Here is a 16,522-nt window from a genome sequence, read left to right on the forward strand (position 1 = left end):
TTTCAAATTCGGAATGACGTTCGAAACATGAATTCCTAGTGCAATCGTACCGGACGCTGTCGCCGTATCCGGCGGGGGTAATATCGGACGAATATCAAGCTGGCACGGGCCTTGATTGGGCGACTTGTCAAGTAGTTTGTACAGAAGGCAACTGACTTTTTGGTACAACTAGTATTTAGTAAGCGCAGATTCGTTTGAAGAATTGTCTACAAATAGCCAAGATCATTGAGAATCAATCTGTATTTTCTCATTATTCAAATTGAAATATTTTATTTACTTTTAAACAAAAATGCGTGCAAAAACGTTTTGTTACTTTTTTTATTGTGTTTGTGTTATTATTATTGTTTATAATAGCCATGATGGCTTAGTGGTGTAATCTATGGCCTCTCAAGCAAAGGGTCATGACTCATGAGTTCAAATATGGGCTAGTACCTCAGAGTTTAGCGAAATTCATGTGCAAAATTACATTAGATATTTACCACAAGCTTTACGATTAAGGTAAACATATCATTGTGAGCAAAACCTGCGATGAAATTCAGTCTTATTTGTGGTGTTCTCGTATTTTAATTTATTTGTCTTTACAATCCACTAGAACCATGAGTATAATCAAACCAATCATTAAAATCATCTGTACCGTTTATTTCTCATACGTATAAATTGAATTGATTCAAAGCATTTTAATGTTACGAAAGTAAAACAAAAAAAAAATGCTTTGTTAGCCACTCGTAGGAGCTACTACGAAATTCAAAAATTTAATGTTCGTATCGTACCTTACCGCTAACGCTAATATTATTTAGTACGAGAGTGACAGGGATAGTACGATACGAACTTCGAATTTCGGAGTAGCCCCTCTGCATATAAATTATAGGTAGGCTAAAACTGTGCCCCAATTTGCACAAGACTGGGAAACTACCCAAAGAATTTTAATTATGAAATCAAAGCACAACAAACTAATTTTCAGCATTTTTTCTTTACAAAAAAATTTTGATTGAATTTTATAAAACTTCGTCCGTGGCATTTTTTAAAAACTTTTTGATGAAGCGAAACTCTTTTCAGTGATCTTTTTAATTTTAATGAGTGGTAAAACAACGGCAAGAACTTCAAAAATTAAATAAAAACAAATAATGAAATAAAGGACAGAAGTACAAGTTTTCGTATCTTAGGCGCTACGGTTGAGACATAAAAGTACATTTATTCGTAACTTTTAGACCTTAGCTGCATTGCATTGATTAGTGTTGACATCTGGTGAATGCCTTAGGTACACTCTTATTTTACCTACCTACTTACTAGCTTGTACAAAACATCTCAATTCCATGGAACAAACAGGAAATACCTGAAGGTCATTGACACAGATACAACAAAAGTCATCTTCCTGTGTTTTTTTGGACTATACTAATAATAAATCAGAAGATTTACGTCAGGATACCGTATTGTGCTCGCACCACACGTCTCTTTGATATACTGTCGGGAACTTAGGCCAGTCATAAAGTTTTGAGGGATGGGCTTGGCTTTGTATCATTATGGAACGTGCAACGTGCTTATTAAGCGGAACAATCATATATATACCTATTTCAATAAAAAAAAGTTGGAATCCATTAACTGACAATTATAAGCCGGTCATGACTTTGAACGGGTCTTTAAGAAAGTTCTAGGCCACTAGGTTTGCTCTTCTTTTAAGTTTTTTTAAGGCAGTCGGATTTCAATTACTTTTATTTCATACTTTTTTCATATTTCTGTGAAAATGGTAAAAACAATATGCGGTAATAATTCTATAATTATTATTAAGCAGTAACTTCGAAATACTACTTAGCTAAGTCTTTCTTATTTCTTTAATTTATATTCAATAAACAGTTCAGTAATAGTTTCAGATTCAATAATTATAATGTAATAATGTAAATAATTTAACACTATTTGTATTTTTTTTATTGCCATAAATTATATTTTAGAATTAATTAATATGTTAATTTTACACGTCGCAATCGCGGCAGAATGTGAGAGCCTTCTATACCTTTTAGAACTGTTTATCTTGTACCATGTTCTCTGTAAATAAATAAATTATCATTATAATGGTGTCGATTTTTTGTTTATTTCCTTACTACTTATTTTTATATGTTAATTTGCATTATAGTTTTTACATTTTACTTTGATTTTCACAATTGACGTTCTAATAAAATATTAAATGTTTAAGTGTTGTCTAAGTGTTTATATTATAAGTTTTTTGTACTGCTTTATGGTGTGCAATAAAGAATATTTGTATTGTATTGTATTGTAAATCTAATAACGTTTTCTTATTAAAGTGTGAAAAAAGGGAAACTGGGAGCTATTTCCACTGAATGTTGTGTATCATTTCTACAGGTTAATTTATGCAACTCCAAAAACAAACTCAGCAAGCTTAAAATTATAACCATGAATAAACACTTCCAAAATCCGAGTGGGCGTTATTTCCGAAACGCTAGCGTAGCGTAACCCTATCGCCAAAAATAATCTTATCTTATTCAAAATTATTATAATTCCAAACCAAATTCAATTTCTGAGCAGATAATTGTCTAAGAGCCAAGTTCCTAATGTATTGTTCCGTTCATAATACACAGCGGTGAAGAAGAAACTCTTCATTTCAAAAGTTGTACGATAAATCGAATCAGTGAGTTGAGGTGTTAAATAGAAGAGTTTGGGGGGCCCAGGCGCTTTTCATTAATCGGGGTGCCTTTTACGGACGGGACACACAGTTTTTAAAAAAGGAAAGCTGAGAAAATAAAAAACTGAAAATTAGGACGATTTCTAATTTAGTGTGTTGAGCTGTTTATTTTTAAATAATTGCGCCTTTTAACTACTTCATTGCTACCAAGCAAGGTAACCAAATTGTACTCGTAATTACAAAAAAAAAATGTTTTTTTGTTATCTTTATTATTAATATAGATGCTTTTTGAAAGTGGATGCAGTATTTTGTTCTATCAGTTTTTCTAAACACGTAGCTGAAATGGATGCAATGATTTTATAAACACATTAAAGAAAAAATACCTTTAGAATGCTAAAACGATTAATATTCAACCAATGAAAGAATTAAACCTGTTTGAGCTCTCGTCTTAAACGATTTATACATCTTATTATCCTGTGTTATGTTATTTTCATGTGTTTTTATGTACAATAAAGAGTTTTACAATACAATACAATACAATTTATCTTTGTCGATTAAGATATCATTGCATTCGAATATTAACGCAATTTCTGCGCAAAAATCCTTTGAGGATAGATCCGAAACATAATTAACAGACCAAACTCCAGTCGATCTAGGATATATAAATCAAATAATCTTCAAGACATCTAAACCACAAACACTTAGACTAGTAAGCACGCTTGGGCAGGTACAGATCAAATTGGTTTGATTCGATGCTCGCTCGTTGCTAATTGCCGGCGACGAGACCAAATCCAAATTAGACTGAAGCAGTAAGACAGTGGTATGTACTCGATAAATTATGATCGCTAGTGGTATGAATGTATGCTCAAGTGATTTCAGTCAAAACGGGCTTGGAAGACTTTGAAACTACCAAATATAATTGATAAAGAGTTTACAATACAATACACTGTTGTATTGTGAACTCTTTATTGTGCATAAAAACACATGAAATTAACAAATAACAAAATAATAAGATGTACAAAGGGAACTTATCCCTTAAAGGGATCTCTCCCAGTTAACTTTGAACGATTAACAGGATATCAGAAAAAAGAGTAGACACTACGAGTACAACGAAAATGTGTTTTTTATTTGTTATTTAGCTCGTACTTTTAACCAAAAAACATTTAGTAGTAACCTAACCATAAAAAAATCATTTTTAATACAAGTTTTTTTTGCTGACTGTACTTTGACATTGTCACCCAAATTTCATTTGCATACCAAATTTCAAGTCGATGCTATTAACCGTTGAAGAGTTCCGTCATGCGGAGACGATCCTGGCTGGACTACCAGGATGTCACTACCAATTATTGTATTGTCACGTGATTTACATAAGTATGCCAAATTTCAAGTCAATCCGACTACTGGAAGTTGGTCGAATTTTACTTGTACGATTTGACTACAGACAGACAGACAGACAACGGGACAGGTGAAACTAAATAAATGGTTGGTAAGGCCATCGTATTGAAAACATAATACTGCTAGTTAACGGCTTCCAGCGGATCTTTTACTATAATAGTAAATTAACAAAATTTTAATACAGATCGGCAACAGAGACGTGCTAATCTGATAGTTACAGTCGAGGAAATTAAAACACGTACCAGGTAGGTACCTTGTCAAAATCAATTACGCTATGATTTCTTTGGAAGATATATGGAATGGCGTTATGACATGAGTAGCACAAAGGTTTCACCCTGATACGCGATTCTGTATTTCAGCCACAAAATAATATGTACCTAACAGGATAATGATGAGATGAAAAATATATTTGTTTTCTTTATTACCTAGAAAGGAGATAATTGTAGGTATGTGAGTTCTCGCAATTAGACCAAGTTATAGTCATCTGATTCATTTAAGATTTGCTATGGATATGTGGATACAATGATAATGCAAATAAAGACGCGAAGAAGTAAAGTCACCAAAAAGATTGTCTTAAAAAGTTTCTTTAACACAAAAAAAACTGTTACTGGTTCTACGGAGCATTGTGTCTCATAATCGGGGGCGCACATTTCGGATAATGACCAGTTTTCGCTGTCGATCCGAACAATAATCGAACTGGTATTAAATAAAGCTATTAAAGTTGGACTGACGCGGTCCAGCTCGTGTATCCGTTAGTTTAGAATTTGTATGAATTATACTAATACATACGCCTCTTTCCAAATGGCGTAGGCAGAGACCTTCCACTTCCTTCCTTCCACTTGGTACGATCCTGGCATACAACTCTCTCACATTATACTGATGGTATTAAAAATGGTGGAAATTCTTAGTAATACAAAGGATAATGAGTTTCTTTGTTTATTTATTCCACTTTCCCATTTTAACTACTGAACCAATTGCTAATAAAATTTGGCTCAACTTGCTCTAAAAGTAGTTAAGTATATTTTTAGACATAATTATCTACATCAATTTATTAAATAAATAGAAACCAGTGACACTTTTACATAAAAAATGAATAATTAAATGAACTAAAATAATATCCTTGCTCACCCGCGACCTTAAGATAGCTAAGGACGGAAGGACGGTTTTTGAAGGACGGTTAAAAAATTATTAATAATTTGTGGGTAGTTTTGTTTTTGTTTCATAAAATATATGTGGGTACTTGGGGAGTTACAGGGACAAGTTAAAGCGGTGGTTGTGGTTCGTAAGTCTAACAACTGGTAGCATGGTGTACGGTTGTGTCACTCTGAAGATGAGCTCTGGTTGAGTTCGAAACGCGTCAGTGTACTGTGGTGGTGGTGATAGATGGGTTTGTATGATTTGTGTGTGTTCTTACAGTGTGTGGAGGTGGAGGAACTGCATGAACACGCATATTTTGCATAAACTTAGCTATCTTAAGGTCGCGGGTGAGCAAGGAAATGATTTTAGTTCATTGATATGGACCTCCGCAAAGTAACACCTGATTCAATGAATAATTAATTTACAAATAATGACATAGTAGAAATATTACTCGTATCTCCTTTTTTCTGTTGATTTGATATCGTATTTTTTTTTAATTCGTTTCTATCCCTTCTGAATCCACTACGGGGTGAGCTGGTATTTGCCTGTATTTTAGTGTTTATTGTTTAAACTATGAAACTAAACGAATAAAAATACGAATAATAATATAAAAAATCAACTTGCCACATATAGGTATGAAAATATTTTTTTTATCGAGGTTTGAACTTCAATTTTGTCCGTACTCGACCCGTACCTGTAATTATAAGTGCTTTCGATTGTCTTAGAAACTTAAAATTAGGTATAAGGGCCTCTTATAGTAACCAATAATAAAAGTCAGAAAACCTTTTTTTTTGTCTGTCTGTCTATGTCAGTGACCACGCAAAATGTTATCACACTGCGTGCATTTAGCTTAGGCTCTGATAACACTGTACGAGTAGGTATATTCATAGATACCTACATTGTACGGAATCATCGGTACGCGACTCCTTAGTCGCATTTACATTTGACCAGTTTTATTTAACAGTATCTAAAAAAAGTTGTATTTGCACTCATGTACAAACATTTATTTAAAACCAGCTTTTGTCCGCGACTTCGCTCGCGCAGTATAAGTATGCGGTTTAAAACTTTTTTGATCCCACACGGACCATTCATTATTTCGGGATACAAAGTAGCCTATGTGTTAATCCCGGGTATATATTACCTAGTAGTTTTTGCGTGAAAGAGTAACAAACATCCAAACAAACTTTCGCATTTATAATATTACTAAGAGATTAGTAGGATTTTAGCCCAACTTCAGCGTTTCCAGCAATTACCAAACTTCAAACCGGCCAATACATCATTCAACTGATGCCGTAAAAACATTTTGTACATCTATTTTTCGGTCAAAAACTGGTCGACATTGATAGACACGGCCGACACAGATGCTGTAAGACTGATCGCCCCATAAATTGTCTTCTAACCAGACCGATGGCTAACTCTGGATTCTGCATGAAATTTAAAGTACGTGTTTTTTTTTAGCGTTCCGTGCATCAAAAGGAAACAAGGAACCGCTTTAGGATTACTTTTAGTCCTAATTCCAACCACAATTAGGACTTATCACGCTAACAAACGAGTAATAATTACCTCGACGTTTCGACCACATTACAGTGCCCGTGGTCACAAAGACTCTTTGATTGTGAAATTAATTATTATGAGTTAAAATTATTGTTTAAAACAATATAATTATTATAATTTTAGTCCATCTGCCAAGATCGTTTTTAGGGTTCCGTACCCAAAGGGTGCCAACGGAACCCTATTACGAGACTCCGCTGTCTGCTGTCTGTCTGTCCGTCCATCTGTCACAGGGCTCTATCTCTTGAGCCGTAATAGTTAGACACTTGAAATTTTTACAGATTATGTATTACTGTGGCCGCTATAACAACAAATACTAAAAACAGAATAAAATTAATATTTAAGGGCGGCTCCCATACAACAAACGTGGTTGTTTTGCCGTTTTTTTGCTTGATAATAATAACGGGAACAGGTAGACGCTCGAAATATTCACAGATACTTTAATTTGTACAATCACTTTAAAAATAAATAATTAAAATAGAATAAATATTTAAGGGGGCTCCCATACAACAAACTTGATTTTTTTTGCCGTTTTTTTGCTAATGCTAATGTTGATAGATAATGGTACGGAACCCTTCGTGCGCGAGTCCAACTCGCACTTGGCCGGTTTTTCTTATAAACGCTTAGAGGTATCAAATAGGGGTTAAAATAGAAACATTTAGGACTTTAGTTTCTTAAAGTCTATAACCATGAAAATGAAGTTTCTAAGTTCAAAAAGTCCCGGGTAGTTCTATTACGAGTACTTTCTATTGACATAATATACTTATGAACGGATACAAAATTCAGATCTATTGTCAAGAAGACATTAATATCAAAGGCGTATTATAAAGTTAATGATTATATCATGGACAGGGATATTTGGAAATAATTCCGATCCGCATTAGCGATCCCTTCAAATAGCGAACCTACTGTGTTAAAAATGAAGTTGTGTTAAATACTTGTGATGTATAGATATCATTTAATAATATTGTAAATCTGTTAAAAAAAAATATACCTCGTTGAGTTTCTTGCCGGATTCTTCTCAGCAGAGGTTATTCCGAACCGGTGGTAGATTTTTTTTGACATTCATAAGTGCTTGTTATAGCCTAAATTGAATAAAGATATTTTGACTTTGACTTTGACTTTGAAGTTTGGAAATAAGTAATGAGACAAGTAAAGTAAAAGCGAGCAGGAGTGAAAATAGTCAGACTACTTGAAATAGGTAGGTACTGTCTAATGGCCATGTCACTTACTTCAAACAGATAAGTACAATTGCACATACTCGTAGCAACATATTTTTAACCCCCGACGCAAAAGAGGGGTGTTATAAATTTGACCGCTGTGTGTGTCTGTGTGTCTTCTGTGGCATTGTAGCTCTTTAAACGGGTGGACTGATTTGAATGCGGTTTTTTTATTTGAAAGTAGGTTTTTTAGCAATGGTTCTTAGACATGTTTTATCAAAATCGGTTCAGCCGTTTTTGGGATACTGAACTTTGAAGTGACAAAGTCGGGGGTTTTCTAACTTGTTGTTGGTTATGTTTAGTTATCCATGTTTCTATTCCTGACGAGACATATAAGTCCTGTCCAAGATTAACCTACAAGATCCATAAATAGTCAGTTCTTAGCGGTTACCATGGCAACGTGTCGGTAATTAGCCTCGATTGAACGCGTTTCAATACGGCTGATCACCTTTCACGCCTTATATACCCCGCAAACCCTTTGAAGGAATTTGCACTATTTCAAATCCCAAGGATCTGTTAAGCTAGACGTCACACGTCATGTTTTACCTTTTCATTAGTACACGTCGTAGAAGTCGTTCATTCTGACGTTCTTGCGTAAGTGCTCGCGTGCGTATGTACGGGTGTGTGTGTGTGTGTGTGTGTGTGTGTGTGTGTGTGTGTGTGTGTGTGTGTGTGTGTGTGTGTGTGTGTGTAGTGTGTGTGTGTGTGTGTGTGTGTGTGTGTGTGTGTGTGTGTGTCAGGTTTAGGTGCCATTTACTAAGGATTTACATGGAATTGAATGTACAGCAAATAAAATGCCAAATTCTCATGATATACAAGTACCTGCAGATGTTTCTTAAACGTAAGTAAATAACCCTCCTTCGGGCAAACGGGTACAAATGGAAAATATATAATGTTGTTTTTTGGAATTCAGAAACGAAATGAAATACTTTATTTTTGTTGTTTGTCCCATAAAAAATAAGTAAAATCCAGAATTTTCAAGTCTTAAAAAGAGACCTAATGGTTTACAAGCACAAAGCTGGGGTAAACAATATTTGTTTACTACGCACACGTGTTTGCATCTCGCTTGCTCGCGCTAGGATTGCAATAAATCCTAAGCTTTTAACACGAATTATTTCATCAAAACATGTTGTTTGAGCATCCCAGACATTCATTTAATTTGCTTGAGCGAGCGTCTAGCAAAGTGAGTTATGTATAAACCTCAAACCTAGGTAGGTAAATAGACTATTTCTCAAACATGCTATGTAATGTTTATGTTGTGCTTCATAAAAAAGGCTTCAAAATATACTGTTGCAGGCCTAGGCCTGCAAGACAACAGTCTTTTGTTTCAATGAAAAAAAGGTCAAATATCCACGATAAAGGCCATTAGGTATAGACGACTTGAAAATAATAATCTGAATTTCTATGGTTCATTTAGTACTTACTGAATAAATTCACAGGACTATGAATATTCTATATGTAAATATATAAATATTACCGACGCGTTTTACGTAAATTACAACTTAATTTACATTATAAAGTATTAATGTACCTGATTAAATGGGCTGCAGTTCGTGTATAATGGCCCTAAAAGCCGAACAGCACACACAATAAAAAAAAGTTTTGGCGGGAGAATTGACAAGTGTCATTGTCTTTTTTTTTTGATTGACTGGACTTGGGCTTTAGCCATTTTGCAAGTAAGTTGCATTGTCATTTCAAAAGTTTCGTTTAGAAACGTGATTTTTTATTGTTGCAGTCCGTTATATCGACATTTTTATAGCAATTTGATTTTATTGGGATTATGTAAAAGTTTTAAAAATCATGTTACAATTAAATAAACACTTATATAGATGGTAGTTATCATTTGAGTCTGGTACAATTTTAGTTGTCTTACGAATAAAACATTGATTTCTAGGAGTTTTTATTTCTTTTAGTGCATGTTTGAGAAAAGCACTATACAAGCCTCGGCGTGAAACAACATGCCAACCTCGTATTCCTATCTTTCGGAAAATAATTGAAATGATCAAAAATATCGATACATGAACTCTAATACCTTAAGGGGCTACCCGAGGTTTTCATCGATTTTTGACAAGTTTTAAATCGTATCTCCTACTTTTGCACTACAGATAGAATTATAAGTCAAACGGCTATCGGTTCACCAATCTTTTATCTCCATTTTTCTATTTTAACGGATTTTGAAAAAAAAAATACTTAATTTTGTATGATTTTTTGAAACATTGTCTAAAAAAAAAAAAAACACTTATTTCGTATATTGAAAATACAAACTGAAATATAGATGCACAGAAAAACCAGAAAATATTATTATAAATATTATTTTTCTGGTTTTTCTGTGCATCTATATTTCACTTTGTATTTTCAATTTAGGTTTTACGGGATGACCGTCAAAGTAAAAATTTGGAATTGAAATAAAAAATACAAAAAGATTCCAAAAAAACAATCTTAACTTATTCCGTATCTCTATTGACGTGAAAGATCTAACATACTTATACGAAATCTACATATTTGGGTTCGTCTTTGGTGTTTCTAAAAACTGGTCGAGGGTTTTCATTTGAAACTAATTAACACTAAATAACACACGGGATTTTGTTCATTGTGTGTGTGTGTCCTAAGAGTATAGATACGTTGTATAACTGGCTCTCACTCTGAAGATGAGCGACAAACAATAGCACACCAGCGGGGCTACTATGAAATGTAAACTTCGTGTCATTCGCTCTCTCTGGCACTTATATTGTTTAATGTGAGAGTGAGAGGGACGATACGATATGAGCTTGGATTTTCGAATTTCGGAGTAGGTCCTCAGAGGCCGTGTTGTCAAACGCACTGACGTCCGCGGTTTTACTATCTCTTTCTACAGCGGTATTAACACCGTGTGAAAGAAAGAAATAGTGAAGACGATGGTGATTCCAAGTGTGTTAGACAATAAGCGAGGCCGCACTACGGCTAAATCGCCGCGGTTTTTAACGGCGTGACTTTTTTATACAAGTAATTTTCCAGCGTTACTGCACATAACGTGTGGCAACACATGCTGAGTGGAGGGCCCTTTTTGGTATCCTATCGTGTCACCATGTAACTCAGTTTTAGTGCTAGTTTTACTCTCATAACTGTAAGGTGGTACTTATGGAGCCAAAATAAATCTTTCTTGCTTTCTCTTTTTCTTTCTTTATAACCGCCAGCGCGGCCGCTTGTAGGTATTAGTTTACTTCATTCACAGTCACGCGGTTGAAAACCGCGGCGGTTTAGCCGTATTGTGGCCTCGGCCTAATGCCGGCTGTACACACTCGCCTCTCGCCTCTCGCCGAGAGTCTTGGGCGAGAAGCTCTCGACGAATGCACACCATGTACACACTCGTGCACGTCATTTGAACAGAGGATATCGGCCACGATGGACCTGGAAACTGCTGCTGCCGTTTGTCTTTGTGCTGTTAGTTATTATCATTACTTACACATATATCATATATATACACATATACGATCGTTGGACCACATTTTTAACCAATAGCGAACACGTCTTTACACAAATACAGTAAGCGGGCAACTAAATGAACGAGTGTGTACATGCTTGGTCTCGTTTACCTCGCGAGAGCGGACGAGACCCTTTGACTCGGCCGCAAAAAACCGACACGCGGCCGAGGCGAACCGAGGCGAGAACCGAGCGGGCGAGACAAGGCGAGAGCATCATGTACACACTCGTTCTCGGTCAGTCTCGGGGTGTCTCGGCGAGTGTGTACAGCCGGCATAAGAACTCAGGTACGAGTATTTTCCTGGTACCGAGATAGCGATGTTGACTCGACAAACCCGACAAACAAAAACATGGCGGGCGACGCCTTGAATCAGAACGTCTGAAATCTGTGTTTTTAGGACCTCAGCAAAGTGGACAAATATTGGAGCGGGATCCTACTCTATTGTACTTAAAGTGTCATATTTGTGAGTAGCAACTGCAAAAATAAAAAGATCAAACGAACTTACTTCACTTAAGTAAATAATCCATACTAAAATTATAAATGAGAAAATGTGTGTGTTTGTATGTTTATCGTATCGACGTGACTTTTGGCATAGAGATAGTTTATGGGCCAGAGAGTGACATAGGCTACTTTTAATCCCGGAGAAATGCACAGTTCCCGGGGAACAGCGCGCGGTAACCGAATTCCACGCGGGCGAAGCCGCGGGCAAAGCTATAATAAAATGAAAAAGAAACTTAACTTTGTATACAATTCGCCTAAATCTTGCTCGTGTGAAAGAGTGAAGCCTTTTGTCATTGGTTGTGCTATAAAAGCCTTCATACCGAATTTCAAGCTTTTAGGACAATCAAAAGTAGGTACCCTTTAGATTTTTCGGTTACGGCAATTTATATGGTATCATCTTTTATGACGGATGACTGTATCATATTTGATTGCGTTGATTTATAGGTAATGGTAAAGTAATTCATATTAATTTCAACATGATACTTTGACGCGTTCCTTCGTAAATGGGTTTTGACTACTTTTGACAGACGGACAGACAGATGGATGGACAACGAAGTAATCCAGAAAGATTTAGTTTTTTTCATTTGAATGTTCGGAACACTAAAAAAACTGAACGATTCCGTTAGTTTCACTTGATTCCTTTATCAAAATACCAGGATCTCTGGAATAATACATAGGTTACTTTTTATCCCGATATTAACACGGAATAGGTATTGAGACAACCGGAATCGCAAAGTTTTAACAACAAGGTACACATCTGTACATAAATATTTACCACGAGCTTTCATGTAACCTAAATGAAGATCACGGTCGATGGTTATATTTGGAAATTCCCTCGTGAAATCACTAAAATTTCGAAATAATTAACTATGAATATATGTTTGTTCTCGGGTCTTGGATGTTTAATAATGTATTATGTATATAAGTATGTTTATCCGTTGCCTAGTATCAATAATACAAGCTTTGCTTAGATGGGCTAGGTCAATTGGTGTCATGTGTCCCATGATATTATTTATTATTTTCAGGATTCACGGTTTACGCGAGCTAAACCTCGGGTATAGATGCTAGTTATATTATTGGAATTATGTCCTCTCAGAATTGATAATTAACGTATTAACCCTTAACTTATAAAGTCAATGGCAACAATTACGTTGTTCACTGTTCCATGAAATAATTTACTAAGAAATTCCTATGAAATGGCAAAATAAGCTTGGCATAACAAGCCATGTCGAAAATAATTTTATTAAATCCTTTTGAATGTTTTGTACTATAATGTTTAATTATAAATGACACCATACAACATTTGTAATTGAATCAATAGGAGAACGTCAGAATGTTTTTTTAATTGTTTTTTGTGATCAAAGGACCTTTATAATTTAATAATAAAAATAAAGCTGAATATTTTAGCATACTGTACATGAGTATTTGCGCTCCAAAAACACGCATTGCTGATGTGGGTGTCAAGGCTGCCGGCTGAAATGGGACTGGCAGCCACGTCAGCCGTATGGAACCCAATCGTGGGCTAAAATAGCCACAGACTGGATACCACAAAATGGACTTCGGCGCGTGGCAGACCCAGGCGTCGATGGCGGACGATCTGGACGCCTTTCTTCGCAGCTGGTCGGAGATCGCCCAGAAAGGGTAGATTGAGGACCATGGGGGGAGGCCTTTGCCCCAGCGTAGGACACCTCTACAGGCTTCTAAATAATAATAATAATAATACATGAGTATTTGTTTGAGCCTATGAAGTGGATGGGGTAGTTTAATTTGAAATGGGAAGTACTTTGCTACCCTACCCAACCTCCGAGCGCCTTCTCTATTTAAATGCGGTGCTGGGCAGAAAAGGACTTCTTTTAATTGCGGTAGGAAAACTAAGGTATTTTCGATTTGATTTTCTTATGCCGCACCCTTTCTCAGTTATTATGTGTAAAATCATCACCATCATCATAATCTGCATCATATTATGCTAATATTATCAGCCGTAGGATGTCCTATTTTGGACATGGCAAAGGAACTACGCCAAATAATACTGTAAAAACTAGTTAACCAAACCAGTTTGTTTGCCTTATTAGTTAAGATTGGTTTTTTGGAATCTTTTTGTATTTTTTATTTCAATTCCAAATTTTTACTTTTACGGTCATCCCGTAAACCGAAATTGAAAATACAAACTGAAATATAGATGCACAAAAAAACAGAAAAAATAAGACCATCACTGGAATCGAACCCAGGTCCTCGTAATCCGTACCGCGTGCCTATACCGCTACACCACTGATGTGATGGTCTTTTTTTCTGTTTTTTCTGTGCATCTATATTTCAGTTTGTATTTTCAATTTTGCCTTACTAGTTGTTATTATATATATCAATAGGTATATAAAAAGCACCCTTTGAGTCGGCACGGCCCAGCTTAAGTGTCAGCCAACAGTCATCGATCAACGAGTTACAAACAAAGTTAGGAGTTAGCACAATGGAGTGGATATATTTTTCATTGTTTGTACCAAGCGAGAGTTTTCTTGACAATTATTAAGTGTATTTTTGAATTTGGAAGGTTGTTAGTTCAAATACCAGCCTCGAGTAAGTCTAAGCCGTGGTGGCCTATTGCTTTAACTTATGGCGCCTCAAGCAGAGGATCGTGGGTTCAAACCCTGGGTGGGTTGAGTTTTTTGAAATTAATGTGCGTAATCACATTACAAATTTACCACGAGCTTTACGGTGTGAAGGAACACATCGTGAGGAAACCTACACAAACCTGCGAAGTTATTCAATGGTGTGTGTGAAGTTCATAATCCGCACTGGGACCGCCTGGGAGCTACGGCCCAAGCTTTCCCATTCTGAGAGGAGGCCTGTGAACTAGTGGGACGTATATAGGCTGGAATGATGATGATGGTACGGTCAAGGACTTTGACTCATGAGCCGCCATGAAACCTTTTCAAAGAAACGCCATTACGATTTTCATTGTTAATTAATGCGATGACACTATGACGTTTAATGTGAAATGGTTCCATGCGGTGGCTCATGCAATCAAATCCTTGACCGTACGTCTATCCCTTTCGAACCCAGACTTTACGATCGTTCGGGTTAATTACATTTGAATTTGAATTTGACATGTTTAGTTGTAACTCTTGCATTTGAATTTTGAACGTGACATGGATTGTACATAAAGTCCATTGTCGTAACTTTTTTCATACTCGGCTGGGTTCGAAATGGCTGCACAAATGAAAGCAGAATTTTCAAAGCAGTTTTGATAAACTATCATACTGTTTAACTGGTAGCGAGTGGTAGAATCTTGCCAGTTGCATTACATTGCGAGGCCGTAAAGCCAACGAGTTTTTAGTGGTCAATCGAGCACCGCAACGTAACGCAACTTGCACGATTTTTCTTGCAAGTCTAAGCTTTAGGCGGTATAGATCGCTTACCGCGCATTTCGGAACCGGTAATCTTAACATGACATTCACAGCAAAAAATTTCCGCCCTGGTACACGATTCAGATCAGAGATGAAAGAAACTCAATCATTTATGGTTTCTTAAAAAGATTAGACTCTATTTTACACAACACGACTCTAAAATTAAAACTAAAGCCCTGTTAGACACTCAACTGAGAGAAATTACATGCTTGTTTTACTACATTGTGGTTTTGTTTGATCAACTAAATTCATTGTCCCTTAATCCGCAATGTAACGCACCTCGCATGCAAATTCTTGAACCGTCTAAATAGGGTTTTAACCTCTTCACCGCCACAAAACAAACGAGATGACGTGCTCTGTATGCACAGAAAAACAAGCGAGCGACAAATCAACTTGATTTTTAATTCCATTAGAAGGATTAATTTTGAGTTGAATGTTGGTCATGTGTCGGCGGCCGATCGTAAAATCCGCCAGATCACGAAATTCCTAGGCATATCGTGAAATGGCGTCATTTCATGATATGCCTGAAAGTTGGCCAGGCATATCACGATGTGCCTGAAAAACAATACGGCAGATCGATTAGAGCAACGCATTCGTCGATATTCCTAGCTCTATAGCGGTCACATCGTGATATTGAGTGAAAGAAAAATTTAGGTACGATGAGCGAAGCGAGGAGTGGTTAGTATGAATTGTGACAACAACGCACGAGCCGAGCGAGTGAAGCGAGTGTGCTGCGGCAGCGGCCGGTGAAGTGCGAGAACCGATATGGCGCCATTTCACGATATGCCTAGGAAGTTCGTGATCTGGCGGATTTTACGATCGGCCACCGACATATAAATGATCGTGGCGTGTGAGGCATATAATTGGCTATCACGACTAGATGACTGGGGTGGTGAATAGGTCAAATGACTGAGACTTGAGCTTAAAAACTGACTCTCTTCCATCACTAATTGAGATTTTTTGACTACCAGTAATTACTTGTCATTGACATTCCAGTTAAATCCTAATAAATACGTCTTCGTGCTTCTTGGCCTCGATTAATGAAAGGACCCAAAATTTCGCGCAACTGTAATCCGTTTAACACCTCAACTTGGGCGCTCATCGCAAGTTCAAACCTCCGCCGTCCGGAACAAATCCCAACTGATTATTCCTATTTATTCAATGAGATTAAGTGTCCTGTTTTGTGAGCATTTCATTTGTAAACGCACGCTTAAGGTTCAAA

Source organism: Choristoneura fumiferana, chromosome 22 (genome assembly GCF_025370935.1).
Source record: "Choristoneura fumiferana chromosome 22, NRCan_CFum_1, whole genome shotgun sequence".
In the NCBI taxonomy this organism is placed as follows: domain Eukaryota; kingdom Metazoa; phylum Arthropoda; class Insecta; order Lepidoptera; family Tortricidae; genus Choristoneura; species Choristoneura fumiferana.